Source organism: Rhipicephalus microplus, chromosome 3, assembly GCF_043290135.1.
Source record: "Rhipicephalus microplus isolate Deutch F79 chromosome 3, USDA_Rmic, whole genome shotgun sequence".
Taxonomy (NCBI): domain Eukaryota; kingdom Metazoa; phylum Arthropoda; class Arachnida; order Ixodida; family Ixodidae; genus Rhipicephalus; species Rhipicephalus microplus.
Genome location: NC_134702.1, coordinates 220,579,371 through 220,598,512, shown reverse-complemented (window position 1 = coordinate 220,598,512; position 19,142 = coordinate 220,579,371). Strand labels below are relative to the sequence as shown.

At 47.7% G+C, this 19,142-nt stretch overlaps 1 long non-coding RNA gene across 1 annotated transcript in view; it reads right to left on the bottom strand.

The window, feature by feature from the left end:
* LOC142803506 (uncharacterized) overlaps window positions 1–19,142 on the bottom strand; it is a 101,317-nt gene that overhangs the window by 15,621 nt on the left and 66,554 nt on the right. The gene's annotated exons all lie outside the window — the stretch shown is intronic.

Here is a 19,142-nt window from a genome sequence, read left to right as displayed (position 1 = left end):
CTCAGCAAAAGAGGTGGAGGATACACGCAACATATCGAGAATATGCATTCATGTGTAGCGCACTATTGGCCGCATGAAGACATTTCATATCCTTCGAAATAGAATACCTATCAGTTTGCTGCGTTATGCCACAAACATAGCGTTGGTAACGAGACGGACGCTGTTCCTACCAACGTGGTCATCGGGCGACGCATCACTGCAAGGTGAGGCCTGCTTCGCGCTTTCTCGGGGCCCCCATAATTTTCTTTTACCGAATGCCCTTGCATTCAGGCACACGGTGGAAGATGGTGGACTCAGATCGAGATGTGATAGAAGGTGGCAGTGTCGATGAATCGGATCGCAACCGCGAGTTGCAGCTCGAGAGAAGCGTTAAAGCTCAAGCTTGAGCTAGAGAAAATGAGGTCATCGCGTGGCTTGTCAGAGGAGCCGAGAAACTAGAAGCAGCATTCTAGTATCACACGGTACGCGAAAGAGCTGAAAGCAGTCCTGGCACACATGCCCACTAATGAGATGATGCTTCCAGCATCGTTCAAACATGCGGACGCTCTTTTTGCGACATTGGGCATGACCGAAGAAATTCAGGGCACGATTTTGTTGCCATTCTTAACTGACAATATGCGTACGTTCGTTGCCAATCGGGCAGAAGCTGTGGTAATGCCGTATTCAGATTTAAAGTCGAGGGTGCTAAAGGAGCTGAGGATGACTCTGACCGAATACCGACAAATGTTTCTGGAAATCAAACGAGGGGCAGATGAATCGTGGAGCCAAGTGACGGCGCGCCTGGAGACCGTGTTCACTTACTACGTTACAAGTAGAAAAGCGGAGACATTCGAAGGTCTTCAGGAGTTGCTGATAGCTGACAGGCTAAAACAGTTAATGCCAGATGACCTCCGCTCACTGGTAACTCAGCAGGAAGTAATTGATTGGTTGAGGCCCAGGGATATTGCGGAAGTAGCCGCCAATTTGGAAAAAGCCTCGGCAGCGGCAGGCAGGGCAGCTACCACAATGCAGGGCCAGAAAATTTTAATTATAGATCGCCAGCCAAACCACCGGCTAGTTCTAACTTCAGCCCTAATTCAGCAGTTTGTTTTCGATGCGGTAGACAGGGTCACTTTCAGGGATATTACAAGCTCTCACCTGAGACTGCTGCTAATGCAGCCGAAATTTAATGCGTAGCTTCCCATAATAAGCGACCACTTGAAAGCCGAGTTGCACTGTCACGACATTCCCCCATTGTGCAAAACTCGCTGATGAGGGATCCGCAGATTGAGATTCTCGTGGGAAGCAAGTCCTGTTTTGCACGCGTTGACACAGGTGTGGATGTAACAGTGGTACGAGAGAATGAAGTGTCCACTGAAGTTTTGGACCAGAGGAGAGGCACAATAAGGTTTACAGACGCTTTTGGTCATGGTGTTACTGCACGTCTGCTGTACGTACCTCTAGCTCTTTCAACCTCGTCGGGAAGCCCTGCTCAGCCTGTGAAATTGCGATGCGTAGTGACCAATCAGTTGAATACAAGTGTGTCGGTATTGCTCAGTCCCGCTGATTATGAGTGTCTTCGTCATCACTGGCAAAAGCCACTACGTGATCTAAATGAGGGTAATAAGAGAGATATCAGCTGTTCAAGACAGTGCATTACACCGGAGCAGTATTCACCGATGAGGGAGCCAGAGCATGTGCCTCGAGGTTCTAGCCTTAGCTCTAACGCTGTGCAGCGCACAGTGGAGAAACAGGACGGCCGAGCAAGAGAGCCGCAAACGACTAATTTCGCATCACTTGTACAGCAGGCGCAGTTGAGAAGTTGCTGTGAATGTATTAATGTAGACAGCGCGTGGCTTAGTCCGTTCGATGGAAATGCTCTCGATGGAGAGAAGGAACGTGAGGAGCCACTAGCCGATGTGCGGCGTCAGGTGAAAAAGGGGACGCACGTCAGGGTAACTGATTGGGCGCAGTTGGACTGGAAGCAGTCACAGCAGTCAGTAGGGCCAGAGTCGTGCCCACAAAAAGTGTCAGAGCACGACAGCTCTTGCCGTCGTAAATTCCCAGAAAATAAAATGAGAAAGTGCGTTAAAAAGCGGCTAGTGTTGGAGTTGAGCGGTCGAATGAAAGAGTTCTACGTCTGGTGTATTCCCTGTTCGAAAAGAAAATTCGTCAGGTTAGGACCATCGCGTGTGCGACTCAAAGGTGAAGTTGAGACGTCAGCTTTTAAGAGGAGTTAACTACCAGATATTTGAAGGTATTTTTGTTCTGGGTTGTTTTTTTAGTTTTGAAACAGTTTTTTTATGTAATCGCCGTGGAGAGAAGGTATTTTTTTTACCAAGTTTTGCTTTTTTTTATTGTTTAGGTATGGCATGTTACCAAAGAGTGGTGACATTTTGAAAGGCTTTCAGTGAAAAGTCAGTTATTTGTCGGTAACGGTGGTTCAAGAGCGTCGAACACGCTGCCGTGAAACGTAGAGGCACAGGTAGTCTGAGTTATAGGGCTTGACGTTGTTTTCTGAGTTAACGGCAACCAACCCCAGCAAAGCTTTTGTTTCGCCATGGACACATCGGAAATGGCAATTAAAGGTTGCCTCACTCAAACGATAGGTGAATGTGAACCATCAGTCGCATTTTTCAGTGAGAAGCTGAACCAGTCGCAACAGGAGGCGTCCACAATAGAATGAGAGGCGAATGTGAAACAAAATTGTTCGTAATTAGGGCGCTCTGAAAGAGACTGTTGATGCTCTTTCGCATCTTGAACGATCATTGGATTCAGTGATCGTAACTGTTTGGTGGAAATAGGATGTTTTGTCCGTTTCATATGGTTGAGTTTTTGTTGTTGTTGTTTATATGTAGCCACTGAAGAAGTTTCTATGAATTGAATGACTGTACAGTAGTTTGCATCGCACGTTTAGGTGTTATGCGTGATGTTAAAGTAAGTTGAACAGACTAATAGTTCCGGCATGATGTGAAAATGTCTTATTTGTTATACTAGACATTTTTTTGTTGTGTTGTTATTGAGATACTTGCTTGCCTCTAAGTGGTAGAACTGCTTTTAGGGGTAGTAGATGTATTGTGTAGGAATAAATTTGTAGATAAGATAGGGTAGCATTTGTGAAGTTCATTATAAGTTTTTTTTTTCTTGGTGCAATTCATCGGGACTAAGATATAACTATAGCGCTAGGTCCATCACTTTCTTTGAGTGTGTTATGCGGGGCCTGGACGGCGCATAAAGTGTTGGGACAATGTCCGTGTGGTGTGGTGAAATTAAGACAAAAGTCGCAGAACTATGCACGATGCGTGTTCCCTGTTTCAAGCTAGTGCAAACTGACTCGCGCTATGGACTTCATTCTGAGTGCGTTCCTCATTGTGCATTACGAGAGAGTTTGCTTTCGGAGGACCGTTTGTGCAATATGTATATATGTCACTGCGTCTATTTTGCAGTAGATCACTAAAGTTCTGTTGAGTTTAAAATGACAATCGGTTTACGCATGTGTGCGCACCGAGAGTGAGTTTAGTTTGTGAGATTTTTTTTTTGTATCGCGTTACTGGACATCGAGTACCCAGTAACACTCTTGAGGGGGAAGGAGTCAGTATGGGTCAACAAGTACGGGCGTGTTCTGTGTAGGGCAATTAATGCGGCTGATGCAGACCGCAAAGCTAGCTCTAGACTCATCAACTAACTAAGCTGATCGGTTCCACAAAGGCGAATGCAGGAGACCCGAGCACGGGAAAGAAAGGAGACTCCTTCGTTTACACGGTTCACGAGCAAAGCCATCAAGGTCGACCCCGTTCGGGACTAGAAGAGGAAGGCTTACTCGGAAGAACGCCTAGCAAGAAGCAGGCCAGGTGCCGCCATCTGAGTTTAATTAATGAATATTGGAACGGCGTATAAACTACACTTTTTTTAAAATGCGTGAGTAGATGTGAGCGTAAACGGGAATCCAGGTAAGATTGATAGTAATGCTAAATATTACTAGATAGGGGCTGTGCCACGTCATGCGGCAATTTACTGGTAATCAGCTCACTGCTGAGCTTGCCTGCGGGATTAATAGCCAAGCTCTGGGCGTGCTCTGGTCATGCTCGTGCATAGCGGATGAGGCAGACTGTTCTCCTAGCCAACTTAGAAGTATAGCTCTACAAGACCTCTGCATGTAGCAGGTTGAATATGTCACCCTGAGATCCTGCTGAGTGTCAAACTTTGTTAAGCAGAACTTGCCTTGGCGTCACCGTTGGAGCCACTTGCCATGTAGGCACTTGCGTTGGCGTCATCGTTACGTGCAGAGAATGCATCGACTGTTTTGATTGCCGTTGCGGCGGCTCCCAGAAACGCACCTTGGAAGCGAGGCTGGCCACCAAAAGATCGCGTGCCACCCGATGCACTCAACTGCCCACGCTTGACATGTCGTGCTGAAGCTGCAAATCGAATGATGGTAGGTAGGAATATCAAATGTAAATGAACACGTTGCAAACAGTTGTCAAACCTGTGGCCAAGGACTAATTAGATATCTTACAGACAAGCCTGAACAAATCCTAATGAAAAGTAAGCGAAACAGTAAAGTCTAACTCCCATAAGCCCCCACCAACGCGTCCAGCATGCACCGTTTTATACTGTAAACTAATTCAAATAAGACAACACAGTGAAGTGATGGTTAATCGAGTAAGTGATATGAAGCACTTTTTATTGCAATAAAATGAGAATATTTCATTTTGTCGTAGTTTGGTTCCAGCCCACATAATCACATGTTTTTGACGGTAAACTTTAGTGAATATGGACCCAACAAAGTGATGTCATCCAGAATTAAGGTGAAGTGAAAGCGCGGAGCTGCTGCGAGTATGAAGCTTGTTAGGGTAAAATAAGCATGGTGAGCTCAATTTGGGCGGTATTTATTTCTGTAGGATCAGTTTAAAGCAGTGTTGTTTGATATATCCGTTACCACAAATAGGTAAATCAACACGTTACTCCTTACTCCAACAAAAAAAGGAGCGCGTTACCACCCTACGTAACCAACAAAAAAGGTAACGCGTTAACCGTTACCCAAAAATGTAACGGACGTTACCTCTATTGTTATTACACAATCATGAAATTCAAACAATGTTTCTTCGTTACAGGAACTCACAAAACGTCTAACGCAAAACAAGGATTATGTTTGATATCCTCATTTAACAAGTATTCTCTGTACAAATGAGCCGGACATAAGCAATGTTATAGTGGCTTGAAGTTCCTTTTAAGATTACATGTTATGGCTTGCGACTCTGTGACACATGGTGAAGCCATTTTTTTGCATGCGGCATTATACATAATATGAGATTCAATGATATATGCAAACCACATAGAAGATATCACTGAATCGAGAAGAAATTAGCAGTAATCAGCCTTTTCAGGGCCCGAAAAGCAGCTTCAGTGGAGATTGTCGAAATCAAAAGTGGTGGTCTGCCGCACGCCCGTATAGCCAATCGCGGAGGCCTGCACTGGCGTTTTTTATTTTATTTTACATTAACACGTTTGTAACACCACATGGCCTTTGGTCCACTCTTGCCTTACTCCTGTTGTGTCGTTTAGGCCACCAAAATTTATGGCGCTTACCTTAGTGACGCTAGCGTGCATGCGCACAACCTACACAGCAAAGGCTTATTCTGACAGTGCGTTCAACAATGCTTTATGGTTTACTCACAGAAAATTAATTTTCCAATACAATTGCCAAACATATAAAGACAAAATTTGCGAGCGTATGTGAGGGTGTTGCGAATTATGCAGCCTCGCTGGCTTAGACGTTCAATAACTAAAAACGTGCATGCAATTGTGGAGAAAGAAACACAAAACTTGTTTTAAAAACAAAGTTGATAGTTCTTATCGACTTTGTAGCAACTGTTCTGTAGCAAGTATAACAAAATCTCCCACGTTCATACATGTTTCAAAAATAGATTTTTCGATCTACAAGTTTCAAACAATGTACCTTCACTCTTTGTTCTGCATACAATTCGTACGCAAGATATCCTCTTTTAGCTGTAATACTTGTGCATTACTTTGTTAGGAACATTCAAGATCCAATGGCGATGAAGTTGGTCCCACGGTGTTCAATGTGTACAAATAATTCTTCTGTCGTAAATTACTCATATAAAAAAAGAGTTCCTTTTCAGCCTATTATACCACAACCCCTGTTTATGAAATTTTCTTCGCAAGCTTCCATCTTACTCTTCCTACCACTTTTATGCATAAAATATTAAGCACACAATCAAATCTAAAATGTACGATTTTGAATTCTAGTCAATTTCTCCCAGAATGACCCGACGGCAAAAGTGGTGTGGGAATTTATTTTCATCATAATGTACATAGCGTTTCATGACTGCTTTCTTTCCCGAACACCACTTAAGCTTACAAAGGTGCTCTACCCACTCGAAAAAAAAAATACGAACTCTGCCTAAGCTACTGGTTTGCGATCACCACAGTTAGGAGCCTAAGGGTGGTTATGCCTGCCGTGTAGCTGCCTCTAGCTGTTGTTAGCCGTAGTGTAAAAGAAGCAACAAAGCGCTCACGAGGCGATCGCAGCCCTTGAGGGCAACAGCAAAAGGCGCAAGCTGTGGTTGGTTGATCAAAACTCGCAAAACAGCAACAAAAAAATAAAAGAAAATGCGAAAGGAGGAGGACGTTGGCTCCTTCGTGCCTGCTCTCCGAGCCGGCGGGTACACGGAGAAAGCATGAGAGAGAGAAAGAGAAACAGAAAAAAAAGCAGTTTCGCAAGTTAGAGATTGTGCAGTCCGAGCCCTCTCCCTCTTACCTTTTTTTCGAGCGATTCGGGTTTTGGCGGAGGCGTGGTGCCGCGCAGGGGTCACCCGGCGCTGCGAATTCCATAGCGCACCTTCCAAATTGCGCACGGAGTCGCGGAGATCGTAGGGGGGGGGGGGGGGGGAGTAGGCGAGTGCCGAAACGCACCTTTCAGGTCGCGCGGCGTTCGCTATATCCGAAGGTGTGTAACAATGCCGGTCAATATAAACGTGTGAATTTCTATACCTTTACAAAGGAATTTAAAGGGGATAACTTGAGAGTCCGATATATTTGAAAATTCGATATATGTGGGTTCAGTATAACCGTGTTCAACTATACAAACAAAGCTGATTTCTGTGGCACACCCACACTGTTGGGATGTTTCCACTAGTATTCGACCATCATGCCATCTAGAAAGATAACCAAAAGGTAAAGAAAAGCCGACAAAACTAGAAAAAAAAGTCGAGTGAACGGATACTGTCATACACAGTCGTTTGTAATGAGTTCAGTGGTTTAACGCCCCTGGGCCACAATATCATTATGAGAAACACCGTAGTGGAGGGCTCCGTAAATTTTGAACACCTGTGGTTCTTTAGCGTGCGCCTAAATCTAAATGTTCGCTATATCCGAAGGTGTGTAACAATGCCGATCAATATAAACGTGTGAATTTCTATACCTTTACAAAGGAATTTAAAGGGGATAACTTTAGAGTCCGATATATTTGAAAATTCGATATATATGGGTTCAGTATAACCGTGTTCAACTATACAAACAAAGCTGATTTCTGTGGCACACCCACACTGTTGGGATGTTTCCACTAGTATTCGACCATCATGCCATCTAGAAAGATAACCAAAAGGTAAAGAAAAGCTGACAAAACTAGAAAAAAAAAGTCGAGTGAACGGATACTGTCATACACAGTCGTTTGTAATGAGTTCAGTGGTTTAACGTCCCAGGGCCACAATATCATTATGAGAAACACCGTAGTGGAGGGCTCCGTAAATTTTGAACACCTGTGGTTCTTTAGCGTGCGCCTAAATCTAAACATTCGGGCCTGTAGCATTTTGCTTCCATGGAAATGTGACCGCTATAGCCACGATTCGATACCGGGTCTTCCGAATCAGCAGTCGAGCCTCAAAACAACTAGCCATCGAGGCGGGTGTCACTTATAGAGAGACAACATGTAAATTAATTGCAGGTGTAATGAAAGAAGCAACAGATAAATATGAATGAAAGTGGCTTGATTTGGTGGTTATACATGCGACGTCACACCCGTGACGTTAAGCACGATTGAATTGTGGAGAGGCACTGACTGGACTGGTCTTCATGCGCCTACATCTCTTTCATGGCGGCTCAATTTTAAAACACCACTGCTGTCTTCGAGGTGCATGGGTGGGTTTTGGCAATGCGAAAGAAAACTAAGAGTGGCTACTTAAATGGGAAGAACCAAGCTGCATCTATTTTTCATGATCATACAGAAAATCAGGCTCACGGCATGCCTCGCCGTCTATTGACGAACCATTAAGGACGGGTACAACCGTCATGTGGCAAGCAGCAAAGCTTGCGCCGGAAGCCACGACTCATGCAGGTGCGTCCACGTGATGTCTGACCTCTTTCGCACTCAGCGAGGCCTCAGCGGCTTTTAACAATGGCGCTGCGCCAATGAGTCGTCTACGACAATGGACACACCCTCCACACAGAGACAAAATCTTAAAAAAAAAACGAAAAAGTCAAGCAGAAACTCGTCCGTGAATATGCGAGGATAACTGAGAGTGAATGAAGACTACGTAGCTCAATGGGTAACAAACATAAGCCGACATTATATTCACAGCTAAGCAAACATTTACAAAGATTGAGGTCAAATGATTATCAATATGAGCAATCATTTGGCCATCATTACCATAAGGCAACATTTAGCAAATGGTAGTCAACATGAACCGAAATTATACCAGTTATTTATTCAACACCATAGCAACCACTTAGCCACACTTTTTTTCTTGGCTATTTATATTACGGCACTGTGCTACTTTACTTGCACTTAGATGGCACCCACCTGAACTGGTGATAAATTAACCAACGTCAACCAGTGCCAGTCTGTGCTGGCTGTTTAAGTATCTGTAGAATTGCTGAGGACGAACCGCTTGCATTGCATGATTCTCAAATCTAGGCTATTCACTCGCATGAAACAAGCTAGTAAGGCAGGAAGGTAACAAAGCAAGCAGAAGATGGTGTCTAATGAAGTAAAAAATGGCAAAAGACAGCACAGGGGGCTTGACCCTCACAGTGCAGCGCCACTGCTGCTCCTTGTGGGGTGGATGTGGTCAGGAAACAGAGGCTGAACATCAATTATAGTGGACCATCGCACACCAACATTCCACGGGCCAATTGCGATGAAGCAAGCAATCCCGCACCAAAAGAAAACCTCGATACCGGATCGAACTGTTGTTTTTCGTAGGCGTGATAACTTGGTGTAATGCACCATACATTACCGATTGCGGCCACCTCACTGAGCAAGATATGTCTAACATACTTGTTATTGCAAGGGAGGACAATGAAACGGGACAAGAGAGCGAGACCATCAAGAACACCAAAGGCACAGAGGCAAGGCAGAAGGTTAATATAAACAAAAGAGGTACACGTGAAAGAACAGCTTAAACACGTAGGAGCTGTTCTAGAATGCAATGAAAGCTGATGCACTGCGTCACTCAAGCATGATAATATGGAACTATGGCAGAGGTCTTTTCCGTATCAATCGGCATATTCGAACTGTTTTCATAACTTTTCACCGTGGTTTGAATTTCGCAATGCAAGCATACAAACTGCTCTCTCCAAACAGTTAGAACAGTGATCATGAATGATACTGAGCACCACAACATGCAAACAAAGTCTCCGGGTTATAATTTTACCTCTTCGATGTACCAGTAGATACGTGCCAGAGAATCACAACTTGAAACACTGTACTTCACAAAGAAAAGACTTACAAAGAAGCTATCGTCCGAAGCAGAACATATGAAACCGACAGTTTACTCCCAAGTATCCTCGCAGAGTATGACAGTTGATTAGAAATTAACCATGATTTATGTGTCAACTGTCTTGCTTACAATTCAAGTTCTGTTGCAGACGAGATGACACTAAATAACAGGCACGAGCAACAGCTGCTCCGGCAGGCACTGTTTCAGATGCACTTTTTTTTAAGCCTTCTCGTTTTCCACATGGTCCTCCAGCTTTTTGGCATGGGCAAACTGCAAGAGATGACAGGAGCCAGGTAAAACGTGTTCGCAGTTGCACCACCTGCGCACAAGAGACGCCAAAGTTTTCAAAGCTGTTCTTTACAACCAGGCTCTCCTGGCCATGGGCCAGAGATGTTTCGTAAGTTATGTCACCGCCACCACCGGTACAAGTCAAGCTCGTGAATATTGCCGAAATGCGCAGTTGAACGGAGATCGAGAGGAGGAGGAAAGCAACTTTAGCACATCTCTCAGAAAGCTGCCAGTCATGTGTGTGCACTCTGCGGAAAAAAAATGAAGAAGTCAGCTTTGTACGACGCCTTGCACGCACGCATGCGAGCTCGACCGCCTTTCACGCTGCTTCTACGGTGACGAGTCATAAGGAAAAAGAAAACGAAAGCGAAAAAGTGCCCCATCTGTGGAGTCGGCTGCGGCTCATCCGCCTGTTGTCCCATGCCTGCAAAAGTACCTTGAATAAGCAAACGCGATGCCAGATGTGAGCGCGCACGGCTGGGCACGAAATCCCGTGCTGTGCAGCACGCTTTGCGGAGTGGACGACGGTAGTACACTGTACTTGCCAAGGGTTAAAGAGAATTTTCGCTTTTCCCGAATGACAGTGCCAGAATCAGAACCCAGAAAGAGGAATGAGTGCTGTTCCGAAAAAATCCCGCATTCGAAGCTTGGTGATAAGTGCCGATGCATCGCTATAAAGTCCGTACCTCCTACGGTGAAACACCTGTGGAAGACCCGCGAAACCTTCTAGACAATGTTCCGCTCGAGCGGCGAGCACGTGCAAGAAAGAAGGGTGGTGAAGGAATCAAACATCTCACCTGGCTCGGTTGACTTGGCTTTCTGGTGGAACACCCTTGATCCCGTTCCGGTGATGGGATGGTTGCGACTTGAAGCGCGCACTAGGCTATTTGAGGATCTCCACGGGGCAACCGAGCTTGGCCGGCGGTGGTTGCCTCGTAGTCAACGACGGTGCAGGGTCAAGGGCAAAGCGCAACAGGGAATTGGTGTAGCGGCGCTAGAGGTGCCAAAGCGAGCACCATCATCTACTCTCAACGGGAGCAAAAAACAATCGTTGCACTGTGTTCGAGTTAGGTACGGTATTTTTCTCCATGAAAAATGTCTCATTATTTCATGTAATCAATGGCTTCTGTCTCACAAGAAACAATGGCTTCTGTCTCACTCCCTGGTTACATCGCTTTCCAACAATTCACCGACTCGCACAACCAAGAAGCCCCAAGTACAGGCACGCTCGTCCACAAGAGCCTCACGGCGAAACAACACGACTTAGAATTCTCGGACATTCCACACACGGTCGTTGAAATTCTTCCGCGAAAACGCTCGCACCAATCAGTCTTCATCCTCAACGTATATTGCGCACCCCGGGCACGCGCCGACGACTTCAACCTGCTCTTCCAGAAAACCACATCGCTTTCTCGAGGCGCACAACTGCTTATACTGGGCGATTTCAACGCCAGGCACCCTGACTGGGGCTACCTGCAGGCGAACAAACGAGGCAAGAAGCTATGGCAACTCGGTCAGGACCTCCGGCTCACTCTACTAAATGACCTGCAGCAGTCACCAACCCGCATAGGAAACAGCGTGTGTAGGGACACGTCACCCGATCTCACATACTGCAAGAATATTGCGCAGGCCAGATGGGAGAACACCTGTCAACTCGCTGGTAGTGACCACTACATCATTGCCATCCAGGTACAGACGTCCGCTGGCAAGAGAGTACACAACGCCCTCGCTCAAATCACGGAGTGGCCAAAATTTAGAGACATCCGTGAAAGTGAAGCCCCAGAACGCATAACAAACCTCAAGGAATGGACAGCCTCCCTAAACGACCACGTGCGACGCACAACGCGCGAAAGTAAAGCAGCAGAGGAAACGCCTGCCACAGACTCTCGTCTTCTCCACATGTGGGACGCACACGCCAGCCTGCTGCGCAGATGGCAGAGGCAGCGCTACAATAAGAAATTGCGTCGCCGCATACAGGCCCTCTCTGAAGAAATTGAGCGACACAGTACCTACCTCGCCCGCCAACAATGGGGCCAGCTGTGCAGCGGACTCAACGGACAGCTAGGCAACAAGAAGACGTGGCACCTGTTACGCCACTTACTGGATCCCGACGACTCGAAAACAGCCGCACGGCACAGACTTAAGCGACTTGTCCACCAACACCCCGGATCAGACGAAGATCTACTAATTGAACTGGCGGACAAATACATCAACCAAGCCCATCAACCAGCGACACCGCTACCACCCTATGAAGGTAAACCAAATCCAACTCTTGATGCCGACATCACAGAAGCCGAAGTGTATGCAGCCATTCTAAAGCTTCGCACAACTTCGGCACCAGGTCCAGACGGCGTCTCGAACAAAACAATCCGCAACCTAGACGCAAGGTCAGTAACTGCCCTTACTGAATATTTCAATGACTGCTGGCATGCCGGAAATATACCAGAAGAATGGAAGCACGCGAAAATAGTGTTTATACCAAAGCCCGGAAAAAAGGCAGACTTATCAAATCTTCGCCCCATCTCGTTAACTTCATGCCTCGGCAAACTATTTGAGCACGTGGTCTTGGCTCGGCTAGAAACACTTGCAGAAGAGCAAGACCTTTTCCCTCCAACCATGCTCGGTTTTCGCGCCCACTTATCTACTCAAGACGCCCTCGTACAAATCTACCACGATTTGTTGAAAGACCCCGTACGTGCGGGCACGCGAGCAATGCTAGGCATAGACCTACGCAAGGCGTTCGATAACGTAACACATGAAGCGATAGCCCAGCACTTGGCTTCAACAAACCCTGGGGAACGTATTTACAACTACGTGTGCTCTTTCCTCCAAGGCCGTACTGTGGAACTTTCCCTGATTGACAGCAACGCCACGAAGAGACTTGCCCTATCCAACAAAGGCACGCCACAGGGAGCTGTTCTTTCACCTTTCCTCTTCAACCTTGTAATGAGCCAACTCCCACAGTTACTAGACTGCATACCCAATATCCGACACACCCTATACGCGGACGACGTGACGGTATGGACCACTACTGGCTCCGACGGACAGATCGAGGAGGCACTGCAACGTGCTGTGGACACAGTGGCCGGATACGTCGCGTGTGCAGGTCTCGAATGCTCAGTGGAGAAATCTGAACTCCTCCTTCTTCGTCCTCCTGACTACCGTAAGGTTAAACACCCGCCACTACCAACCATCACTCTCAGAATGGCCGGATCCGAAATACCGATAGTGCAGCACATGCGGGTACTCGGCCTTCACGTACAAGCCGGCAGGGGCAATACCGTCGCACTAGAGAGGCTTGCGGTCACCGTCACTCAGACTGCCCGTCTGTTAGGAAGAATCTCCGCGCGGAAACACGGCATGAAAGAAAAGGAACTTCTCCAGCTGTTAAACGCCTTCGTAACCACAAGAATAACTTATGCCTTACCGTACCTACGACTCCTCCAGGCTGAAAAAGAAAAAGTAGACAGACTTATTCGCACAGTCCACAAGATCGCTTTGGGCCTCTCCCGCACCACATCGACCATGCACCTCCTCAGCCTTGGAATTCACAATACAATAGATGAACTTATCGAGGCTCACCGAACTGCACAAATTGAACGATTGCGTGGTAGTAAAACCGGAAGATGGATACTTCAACGAATCGGAATTCCCTCGTCACCAAGCGGACAAGACTTGATCTCGCTACCGCCTCTCCTCAGACAGCGCTTCATTGTGCAGCCGCTGCCGAAAAACATGCTGGCCGGCATTCATGACGGTAGACGATCAGCCCGCGCCAGAAACCTTCACAATACCTATGGTACGAACACAAAAGTGGCTCACGTCGACGCGGCAAGCTACCCAACCCCCAAACAAGCCTTTGCAATCAACGTCTCGTCGAAACGTACCCCAGTCGATATAGAGCCTACCACGAGGTGCGCCGGCTCCATACGCACACAAGACCCAACCGAGGCCGAAGAAGCTGCCATAGCACTCGCCGCAATGGCCGGTTTTGAAACAATTATCAGTGACTCCAAATCTGCTATCATCCGATTTGCCCGGGGCACTGTTTCCCCAACCACGGCGCGCATCCTCCGTCCTCTGCCCCGAGCGGCACGCAACGCCTCAGGCGACACTACTGCCAGCAGCACCGACGATGACGATCCTCGTTTAATCCAACTCATCTGGGTCCCAGCGCACGCAGGAAACCCGGGCAACGAAGCCGCCCACAGACAAGCTCGAGGACTCGTATGCCGAGCGGTGGGCCAGACTTCGGACCACGATATCGAAGCAACTGAAGCACTCATCACCTTTCACGACATCACACAGTACTACAAGCTATCAAGGCAAACCAGACCACCCCCGCACCCGGAACTAAACAAAGCTCAACAAATCACTTGGCGGCGGCTTCAAACGAACTCATTCCCTTCCCCGTACATATACAGGCACATATACCCTGCCTTATTCACATCTACGTGCACCCTTTGCAAGACCCAGACCGCAACCTTGGATCACATCATCTGGGGATGCAGCAAGGACCCTCCCCCACCAAACCTCCTAGGACAGTCACCTTCAAGTGAGGCCTGGGAGAGAATCCTCACGACCACAAGCCTGGACACCCAGCTCCGGGCCATCAAACGCGCTGACGAGGTGGCGACCAGGCATGGCCTGACAGCCCTCGCCACTTAGGAAACCGTCAGCTGCCTTAATAAAGTTGTTTACTACTACTACTCATGTAATCAATTCTTGGCTGATCCCCCGAGTGTGTATGAGCCATATTTTGGGCTTCATCATCATCGTTGACAGCCGCGAGCCAAGAATACCAGTGGTGGTTCGAGACCCCATCCCCTGTGCAATGATGGAGGAGACACCCCCTGGGAGCAGAATGTGTGTTGAGTTGATGATGATGGTGTACCTCTAATAGACATGCACACGAACTGGGGAAAACGGTGAGAATCAGGTGATTAACCATTAAAGAATATTTCAAAATTTTAAAAATGATACAAAGAATCAAGTATAAGAAAAGACAAAGCCCAAATGAAAGACATAGTAGGCTGCAATAGTCAGTTATGCTTCTTTGTGCAACAGCACCAAAAAGGACAAAACACGAAATATGAGAAAGATAAGCAAACAAGTTCAGGTGCGCCGAGATTTCCTCTGGTGGTAAACTTGGTCACCACCATCTTGAATTTTCGTAGTGCCATTACAAGAAAATGAAACCCCCACCCATTCCTTCTACAACAACTTACCCGGTCACTTTGGCTTGTTTACAGTGTGCACATTGCTTGGAAGTCGCAACACACAGAGTGGCAGCTACTTGGGTTGCTGGTACTACAATGACTCTGCGCTGGCACCCTATTGGTGTAGATTTGGCATACAGTATGTGTGTCTATGAGCGAAGCGAGACTATAATGCAGAGGTACGTTCCAAACAACAAAGCAGTGCATACCTTATGCTCGATTATAATTTAACATTTGTCTAACACAAGCTTCTATTGAACAAGATATAATCCCAAGGAGGCCGGAAGGCCATCACAAGTGGCGATTTTACGCACTTCTTTGATGACATATGCAAGCACGGCACGAAGCAGTGCCATGGCGTCTTGATGTCAAAAAGAAAAAAACATGCCTTGCATAGGATACAAAGTCCGGCTCCATGTCCGCCACACTGCTCTAAAACAGTAGATCCCAGTAATCATGTTGTGCAGCGTGACGATAACAGGCTAACCGGGGGATGAGGCACAAACGGAAGGTGCTGACGATCCCCACAAACATGAAATAAAATTCAAAATGGGGTGTAAAATGTTACATATATAACAATGCTATAAAACACTGATTTTATAAGGAAGCTGGACATTGTGTCAAGAATTTCAATGCTTGCACAAAGGAAATCGTCCAGGAAATCATTATCATTGTGGAAAAGGCCCACCCAAACATCATACTTAAATTACTTGACATAAAATATTTCGCCTAATGAGGACCTGCACCGTGGTTAGAGCATCAAACCATTTGTAAATTATTTTTTATGCTTACCTAACGCACACAGCATAAACAACTTGGCCCTGCCCATGGCAAGGTTTGATCCTTGCTCGATGCAAGTTGTCTTCTCAACCACTTTGCTTTCTTCATATTGTCACGGGGTCGTGACGTGGCCGAAGACAGGAGACCTCTTGTTGGAATTTAACTGTTTATTTGGGCGAACCTGTGCCCGGTAAACAGAAAGTCCAATTACAGCAGCAGTCTCGCACAGATAGCAGTCTCAGACTGATAGCGGCGAACGGAGCGTCGGCCTTCGATCAACAACTGACAAGCGGCGAAGCGCGTCGGCATTTATACTCCCGCCGTCGAATGTTCTAGCGCTATCGCTGGCGGCGGCGTGCGTTCCAGAACAATCTGTACCATTCGCACAGTGGGCGTGATCTTATCGAAATGATCTACTACAGTCCGGAACCCTCTAGAAAACAGCAGGCGCGGTTTGCGCTGAGAATCGTGTGGTGTTTTGGGACGATAACAAAAACTTGGGAAATGGAACGTGGCATTGCCCCCCTCCGAAAAAGGCATCGTCTCGATGCTTTAACTAAAGATGAAGGTACAATAATAATGCAAGAAAGTACAATGAATAAATTACGATACAACAATAATACAAAAAACACTGGTTCAGTTTGTTAACGCGCATGAAACGGCTTGAGGCGCGCGACATGGACGACTTCAGGTCGCGATCGGCGTCGTTGAGAGTTCGTAATGCCGTCGGGGACAACCTCGTAATCAAGTGGGCCGAGACGTCGAACCACCCTGTACGGTCCGAAGTACCGTCGCAGAAGCTTTTCACTTAGTCCACGTCGGCGTATCGGCGTCCACACCCAAACACGTTCACCGGGCTGGTATTCCACGAAGCGTCGTCGAAGGTTGTAACGGTGGCTGTCAGTCGTCTGTTGATTCTTGATACGGAGACGCGCAAGTTGTCGGGCTTCTTCGGCGCGATGAAGGTACTCGCTCACATCAAGGTTTTCTTCGTCGGTGACGTTGGGTAACATGGCATCGAGCGTCGTTGCCGGGCTCCTTTAGTAGACCAATTTGTATGGAGATATCTGCGTCGTCTCCTGCACCGCCGTGTTGTATGCGAAGGTCACATACGGAAGAATGGCATCCCACGTCTTGTGTTCGACATCGACGTACATTGACAGCATGTCGGCGATCGTCTTGTTAAGCCGCTCGGTGAGGCCGTTGGTCTGTGGGTGGTACGCTGTCGTCCGGCGGTGGTTTGTTTGGCTGTATGCCAAGATCGCTTGAGTTAAGTCGGCAGTGAATGCCGTTCCTCTGTCGGTGATAAGGACCTCCGGGGCGCCGTGACGTAGGACGATATTTTCGACGAAGAACTTAGCTACCTCGGATGCACTGCCTTTTGGCAGGGCTTTTGTCTCGGCGTAGCGGGTGAGGTAGTCGGTGGCTACCACGATCCACTTGTTTCCGAAAGCCGACGTCGGGAACGGCCCCAATAGGTCCATACCAATCTGCTGAAAAGGTCGGCAAGGTGGATCAATTGGCTGCAGAAGTCCCGCTGGCCTTGTCGGCGGTGTCTTGCGTCGCTGACAGTCCCGGCATGTCCTCACATAACGAGTGACGTCGGTGGTAAGACGCGGCCAGTAGTACCTTTCTTGTATCCTCGCGAGCGTGCGAGAAACACCGAGGTGCCCTGCCGTCGGATCGTCGTGCAGGGCCTGCAGGAGTTCTGGTCGCAGAGCTGAAGGCACCACAAGGAGATACTTAGCCCGAAGCGGTGAAAAGTTTTTCTTTTGTAGAAGACCATTTCGTAGAAAAAACGATGCAAGTGCGCGCTTGAATACCTTCGGGACTTCGGCGGTCCTGCCTTCGAGGTATTCTATTAGGGCCTTAAGTTCCGGGTCGGCCCACTGTCGTTCAGCGAAGTCGTCGGTAGTTATCGTTCCCAAGAAGTAGTCGTCATCCGGGTCGTCGGGGAGCGGTTGGTCGACAGGCGCACGAGAGAGACAGTCGGCGTCGGAGTGTTTTTTGCCGGATTTGTAAATGACAGTAATGTCATATTCTTGAAGTCTCAGGCTCCATCGTGCGAGGCGACCTGAAGGGTCCTTCAAAGTGGCTAGCCAACACAAGGCGTGGTGGTCGCTCACAACTTTGAAGGGCCTGCCGTAGAGGTATGGGCGAAATTTCGACGTAGCACAGATGATGGCGAGGCACTCCTTTTCTGTTGTGGAATAATTTGCTTCTGCTTTGGATAGCGATCGGCTGGCGTAACTAATAACCCTTTCAAGTCCGTCAGCCCTCTGCACAAGAACGGCGCCAAGACCTACGCTGCTTGCGCCAGTATGTATTTCTGTCTCGGCGAATTCGTTGAAATGGGCAAGTAACGGAGGCGTCTGGAGGCGATGTTTAAGCTCCTGGAAAGCGTGTTCCTGTGGCGTTTCCCACTTGAACTCCACGTCGGCCTTAGTAAGGTTAGTGAGAGGATCGGCGATGCGGGCGAAGTTTTTCACGAACCGCCTATAATAGGCGCACAGGCCCAGAAATCGGCGCACGGCTTTCTTGTCAGTGGGCGGCGGGAATTCGTCGATGGCGGCTGTTTTCCGTGGATCAGGACGAACTCCAGACTTGCTGATAACGTGCCCCAGAAACAAGAGCTCTTCATACGCAAATCTGCACTTTTCTGGCTTCAGTGTGAGTCCGGAAGTCTTGATGGCTTGAAGTACAGCTTCAAGGCGCCGAAGATGCTCGTCGAAACTCGAAGAAAACACGACGACGTCGTCCAAGTACACAAGGCAAGTCTGCCACTTCAATCCTGCCAGTACTGTATCCATAACGCGTTGAAAAGTTGCAGGCGCTGAGCAAAGGCCGAAGGGCATCACCTTAAACTCGAAGAGGCCGTCTGGTGTTATAAACGCCGTCTTCTCTCGGTCTCTTTCGTCGACTTCGATTTGCCAATAGCCAGTCTTGAGGTCCATTGACGAAAAGTACTTGGCGTTATGGAGCCGATCAAGTGCGTCGTCTATTCGTGGGAGAGGATACACGTCCTTTCTTGTGATTTTGTTCAGGCTGCGATAATCGACGCAGAAACCTAGGGTCCCATCCCTTTTCTTCACTAACACCACGGGGGTGCCCATGGACTCTTGGACGGCTGGATAAT